A 7,486-nucleotide genomic window follows, 5' to 3' on the forward strand; every position below is an offset into this window, starting at 1 on the left:
TTGACAAAGTCAAGAAGAAAGTATCACTCATTGATGTCGCAATACCATGGACACCAGAGTTGAAGAGAAAGAGAGGGAAAAAATGGATAAGTATCAAGATCTGAAAATAGAAATAAGAAGGATATGGGATATGCCAGTGGAAATCGTACCCATAATCATAGGAGCACTAGCACGATCCCAAGATCCCTGAAAAGGAATCTAGAAAAACTAGAGGCTGAAGTAGCTCCAGGACTGATGCAGAAGAGTGTGATCCTAGAAACGGCACACATAGTAAGAAAAGTGATGGACTCCTAAGGAGGCAGGATGCAACCCGGAACCCCACACTATAAATACCACCCAGTCGAATTGGAGGACTGTGATAGAGCAAAAAAAAAAAAAAAAAAAAAAAAAAAAAAAAAAAAATAATAATAATAATAATAATAATAATAATAATAATAATAAACTGCAATCAACTTTCAGCTTATAGGACTTCAGCCCAAAGTCTGGAATAATCGACTACCGGGAAAAGCTTTGAAAATTTGCCCAGAAATGGATCGAAGGTTAAGCCTGTGTCTCCACTTGCCCTTGGAGTAGAGTAATGATTCGCGAATCATCCCTGCTTCCAAACAAGTAAGACTTACTCCGGACATAGACCGGCGTTACGTAATTGTTTTAGACATGCAAGAAAGGCGACGTGACTCATTCGCAAATGACTGCTAGGTCGCCATTGATCTGAACGCGTTTGTACTAGTTTGAACAACTCTTACGTCGATGTATTTGCGATGATCGATTTTATTGCATTTCTGTTTTTTTTTTCTGCAGTCGTCGAACTGCTGGAATTTCCAGTCGGATAAACTGGAGCCAGTCCTTTCGACTTTATTTTTGGACTGGCCACTGCATGATGGCTGTCTTGACATTTTAGTGACTTCATTATTATAGGTTTAACTCTAATGATAATGATTAAGTGGTTGTATAATGTATACATTACATAATAAAATTCCGGTAGAACGGGTAAAGATTAGCAACGTCTACGGTAGTGAAGAAACAATTCCAATTTCCACAGTTATATAGCTATATATTTTTAAAATTTAAATCTTGACAAAGAACTTTCTGGGAACCTGTTCGATTCCCCATTTCAGTCGTTGAAAACGGGAATCAAACAGATTCCCGAACTCTGTACACATTAATTTTCAAGTATAATTGCACTCTTGTATAACTGGATTTTTTCTTCGCATTGCAAGACTCATGCTACTATGAATATTTTTAAAATTAAAATAACAAGAATAATTAATAATAATAATAAAATAATAATAATTAATAATAATAATAATAATAATAATAATTGAACAAAAGAAACTCACAAATTACTGCGTATAACTTGTTTACTTATAAGTATTTACATTTTATTTTACTCAACACTCGAGTACTTTCAGGCCCTACACACAGTGATTTTATTGGTTTCTTTTCCAATCTTCAGGAGAAAACTGAAAGAAGTTTTTGTTTGGTTAATAATAATAATAATAATAATAATAATAATAATAATAATAATAATAATAATAATAATAATAATAGTAGTAGTAGTAGTAGTAGTAGTAGTATGCAGCAGGGACGGTCTGAGACTAAATTTCGGCCCAGGACTTTTGATGTTCACCGGCCCACTTGAAGATGGAGCTAAATAAAATTTGGGGGGGGGGGGGTATATCTGAAATGGAAGTATAAATTTGATGGGACACACACACACACATATGTATATATATATATATATATAGATATATATATATATACACACACACACACACACACACACATATATATATATCTATATATATATATATATATATATAGATATATATATATATATATATATATAATAGTGATGGGTCGGATAAACAGCTCTGGGAAACATAAAACACATGCAGACATAACTAAAGGAATTAATTTTATTTTAGATTATCAAAATTTTCTTTAATAGTTCACTCTTGGATGCAACTTTGTCAATTATTGAATCATTATCGAGAGACATTAATACATCCCTCTCTACTGTTTATGGCATAAACTCCTGGAGGTTTTCCTGTGAGAGTCTGCTTCTTACACGATTTTTTATGAATTTCAAGGTATAAAAACTTCTCTCACAAGAAACTTGAGTAACTGACAAGGTCAGGAGATACTTGTAAACTAGACCAATAATATGTTAGGCATCAGTTAACAAGTTGTACCTACTGAGTATCTGGTAACAGCAGACTGGACAATTCTTACATGATGAACATTTCGTTGCAATTGTCCCATAACTGTCTTCATTTAAATAAGACTCGTGTTCATCCTCATCATTCATGACTTTAACGGTGTAGTCTTCCGAGGGTGCATTTTTCAATTTTTCCCAGTGTGTAGCTAGACTCTTTAATTCCAACATCAAGTTTTCAGCTGTTGCCCGGCTGTCGAACATAAGCAATGGCTTACTGAGTTCTTTAAATAAACTCATACTCTTCAATATTGCTGTTCTTCAGCTGAGCAAATTTCTTGGGTCTGGAATCGATAAATCGTTGTAAAGAGTTCCATGAGAAAGAAATCGATCGCTGAGGCTCTGTGTGACTTTGTCGAATATTGGATTATATATCTCAACTTCATAAGCTCTCTCTGCGTCATTCAGCCTTTCATCATAAGCCTTCTCGCCAGGCATCGTTATCTTCTTTCTAACTCTTTTCAGTGGCAATTCTATCTGCACCTCTAACTCCAAATCTGCATTCTCTTCATCTTCTAGCTGTTCATTAGCCCAACAAACAAAAGGATCTGCAGCCACCTTAATACCTCCAAAATCTCTGTTTATTTTATCCAGACTCTCTTTAGTAGTAGCAACCATTCTTTACGCAGAGAGAATATCCATTCTGTTTGTTTGCAAATATTTCGAAAGGGGAGTAGTCTGGTCAAATATACGAAGAAATGTTTGAGTAGTCAGTATGGTTTCATATTTGAGTAGTGATTCAATGTATGCTTTGGCTTTGCTGCGAACATATGATTCCATAGTTTCATGTTCTTGTATGGTAGCTAAAGTTAGCAGAACATCTGTATAGGGCATTATCAGGCTTGCCAAAGTTTCCAAATACTTTTCTTAAAGCATTATCTTTAGCCCACCAGCGAGTTTCTCCGATTGGAGAGAGGCGTTAATGGTGAGAACTTTTGTTTTCAATCACCCAAATAATCATTCGCTAATAAGATTCTCTGATAAAGACTGCAATATCATTCCCTACTGAACAGTGTTTTTTTTTTATTGTATTGATCTTTATTGTATATTTAGGTGTGTCTGTATAATCATAGAATTCTGACTGTGTTGCCCAACCAGTTAGCAATAATGAAATGGAAAAGATGGCATATTGTATACTGGCTGATGGTTAATGAACGATTGCTTAAAGAAAATGTTGATAAAATTATCGGAATAACCATTTATAGGGACATTTCAAGATTACTCTCTTGCAATGGCTGCATCAAGGTGTGCTGGCGATGAGATTCATGTCCCGCCTCCCCCCCACCTCTCTCTCTCTCTTTCTGTTTTATTTTTTTTTTATCTAATTCTATTCTCTTTGTTCCCTTATTCTTCAGATTTTAAAGTTTTCTTTCTAAGCTTTTTTTAATTTTTTTTTAATTAAATTTATTAATTATTTTTTTTACTATAGACCGGCCCACAGGCCCCTTTTAACCACCGGCCCAAGGGGAAATTCTCCACATGGCCAGTCCGTCGCTGAGTAGCAGCAGTAGTAGTGGTAGTAATTTAACTTACTGGAATTGCAGTAATCGTAGCGCCTGACGTTAATAATAACAAAACTGAGAATTCACATAATGTATTGTTGTCATACCAGCGCCATGAATTTCCTATTTTATGGATAAAGTCCTTGAAAGATATTTGAAATAAAATGAGACATTATTTCTATTAAGGCACTACCTCCTGTTAAAGGCGATTTTATTGAATAAAGAGGCATTTGCTCCCAAATTCTTGTACCCGTGTGTGTGTGTGTGTGTGTGTGTGTGTGATTCAAACCAAGCAAAGAAAGGCGCGGGAAGCATAGTACTACAGAAATCGATGAATCACTTTTGTTGTAGTAACGTATTTCGAAGCAAGAGTAGTACATTAGAAAGCTACTATAAGTCCTGACTGTCATCTTTTTTTATGGAATCTCCACACGAAGAGGTAAAATAATTACAGGTGAATTTGTAGGTATTCAGTACCAAGACACCACTAGGCCTATTTTTCAAGTTACTCCCTGATGTTGTTTCGTATATTCTATTTTTTTCTTATTTGCAATTTTAAAAATATTTTGTGATAATTGAATACGGGATTCTTCGCCTATAGATGATCTGTGTTACACAAGGAAAAAACAAATACATGGACACGAGTTGCTCTTTGTATGTTACTCAATAGGCCGATAGGATGGCATCCAAAAATACCGGAGATGATGTTTTTAACCTCCATGGCAAAGTTACGTAGAAATCGGCAGGAACTCTATGCGCATAATCGTAACAGACCCAAATTAGCATCCGCAGCCAAGGGAATTCGTTGGTCATCGATAGATGGTTATAGTTTTCATCCCAGCCACCCCCACCCCACCACCCGCCCCACAATTCAACCCCTACCGTCCTCCCGGAGACCGAGACCGTCTCGTCGAATCCGAATTTGCATTGCAATTTGTTTTATGGATTTATAAATTTTTAATCTCTTGAATCCGAGGGATATGGTTCGTGTCTTAGCGGCAGAAAATCAACGAAGAAGAGGAGAGAGAGGATGATTAGAAGAGAGAGAGAGGACCATTTACCTTACAGACCTTACAGTTCGTTCGGGTTGCCCCCAGGTCCCTCAGTGTGAGGCGCCTCTAATGTCTACCAGAGAGTTGCTAGTACATCTTCCGGTATATTTTGCATCTTCCAATCTTGGATGGTCTGGGATGCAGTTTAGATATTTGTCGAGCTTATTCTTAAACACATCTACGCTCACTCCTGATATATTCCTCAGATGAGCTGGCAACGCATTGAATAGACGCTGCATTATCGATGCTGGTGCGTAGTGGATTAATGTTCTGTGTGCTTTCCTTATTTTTCCTGGTATAGTTTTGGGCACTATTAATCTACCTCTGCTTGCTCTTTCTGATATTTTTAGTTCCATGATATTTTCTGTTATTCCTTCTATCTGTTTCCATGCCTGAATTATCATGTAGCGTTCTCTTTCTCCTTTCTAGACTATATAATTTTAAGGATTGTAGTCTTTCCCAGTAGTCTAGGTCCTTAACTTCTTCTATTCTAGCTGTAAAGGACCTTTGTACACTCTCTATTTGTGCAATATCCTTTTGATAGTGTGGGTACCATATCATATTGCAATATTCAAGTGGACTACGAACATATGTTTTATAAAGCATAATCATGTGTTCAGCTTTTCTTGTTTTGAAGTGCCGTAACAACATTCCATTTTTGCTTTACATTTTGCCAACAGAATGGCTATTTGATCATTGCATAACATGTTCCTATTCATCATCACACCAAGGTCTTTAACTGCTTCCTTATTTGTGATTGTCTCATTATTAGGTCCCCTATATGCATATAGCTTTCCTTCTCTGTCTCCATAATTTATTGATTCAAATTTATCAGAGTTAAATACCATCCTATTTACTCTGCCCAATCATATACTTTGTTAAGGTCTCTTTGTAGAGCGTTCCTATCTTCATCACAAGTAATTTCTCTACTTATTCTTGTGTCATCAGCGAAACTACTCACTACCGAATCCTTAACATTACTGTCTATGTCTTCAATCATAATAACAAACAATATTGCAGCTAGCACCGTACCTTGTGGCACACCGGATATTACCTTGGTTTCATCCGATTTCTCATCGTTTGCAATAACTATCTGTTTTCTGTTGTGTAAAAATTCTTTTAACCATCTTCCTACTTTATCTACGATATTGTGTTTTCTAATTTTCTTTGCTAATATATTATGGTCTACTTTGTCAAAAGCTTTTGCAAAGTCTAGATAAACCACATCTGTTTCATTTCCGCTTTTTCATATTTTTGAATATGTTCTCACGGTGGACTAACAGTTGGGTTTGTGTACTTTTTCCGGGTACGAAACCATGTGTCCTATATTAAACAAATTATTTTTTATTAAATGTTTCATAATATTTTTCTTCATTACCCTTTCATACACTTTCATAATATGTGATGTTAGACTCACAGGCCTATAATTACTTGCCTCTAGTCTTGATCCACTTTTGAAAGTAGGGGTGTATATGCTAATTTGTGGCTCATCATAAATCTTGCCTGTATCTACACTTTGTCTTAATAATATTGCAAGTGGCTTTGCGATAGAATGAACTACTTTCTTTAACAAAATAGCAGGGACTCCATCCGGCCCTGCAGCAGCTCCATTTTTAATTTCATTAATTGCCTGCACAATATCAGCTTCATTAATTTCTATGTCAGCTAAATATTCACTATTTTCGTCCCTTACTTCTATATCATTATCTTCATTATCTATTCTAGGGGTGAATTCTCTCTTATATCGTTCTGCCAGTATGTTGCAAATTTCCTTATTTCATTCGTTAATCTCCCTTCAATTCTCAGAGGGCCTATTTCTATTCTTCTTTTATTCATCTTCTTCGCATATGAGTATAATAGTTGGGGTTTTGCTTGATATTTAATAGGGTTTTTTCTTCCAAGTCCCGTTTTTCATTTTCTTTTGATTGTATAATCTTTTGTTCTGCATTTTCTATCTTACTTTTTAGTTCTATAACTTTCCATGCATTTTTTTCTTTTGCAAGACCTTTTTTCCACTTTCTGATTTTCTGGAACAAGATCCTTCTGTCTCTTGGTATGCATGAATGATGTTTACTTTTCTTCTTCGGTATATATTTATCCACTATTTTCTCCAATATTTTGTATAATATCTCCGTATTTACCCTTATGTCATCACTTACGAAAATGTTATCCCAATCTTTGTTTAATTCTTCATTAATTTCTGACCATTTTATATTTTTACTGTAGAAAGTTGTATTTTCCATATCCTTCCCACTTTTTCATTTCTTGCTTATCTCTATTTTCACTTGCTTTGGAATGAACTGTTAATTCTATGACATTATGATCTGAAATACTCGCATTATAAACTATTATTTCTTTAACATAATTCATCTCGTTCACAAATACTAGGTCTAAAGTATTTTCCTTTCTTGTTGGCAGGTGATTTATTTGTTGAATGTTGTATTCTAGTAGCATATCTAATAGCTTTTCGAATTGCCTCTTATCTTCTGCACTACTATTACTCTCTTTTTTATATGTATAAGTACAACCACAGTCTCCTATTCCGTTCTTTCCATTCTACGAAAGGAAAGTTGAAGTCACCAGATAGGAGAATAGTCCAGTCCTTGTGATTTCTACATATATCATCCAATTTTTCAATTATTAAGTCAAACTCTTTAGTATTAGGAGGTCTATATATTACTATGTTCATCAATTTTTCAGATTCAAATTCATAC

This window comes from Macrobrachium nipponense, chromosome 16, assembly GCF_015104395.2.
Source record: "Macrobrachium nipponense isolate FS-2020 chromosome 16, ASM1510439v2, whole genome shotgun sequence".
NCBI classification, from domain to species: Eukaryota; Metazoa; Arthropoda; class Malacostraca; order Decapoda; family Palaemonidae; genus Macrobrachium; species Macrobrachium nipponense.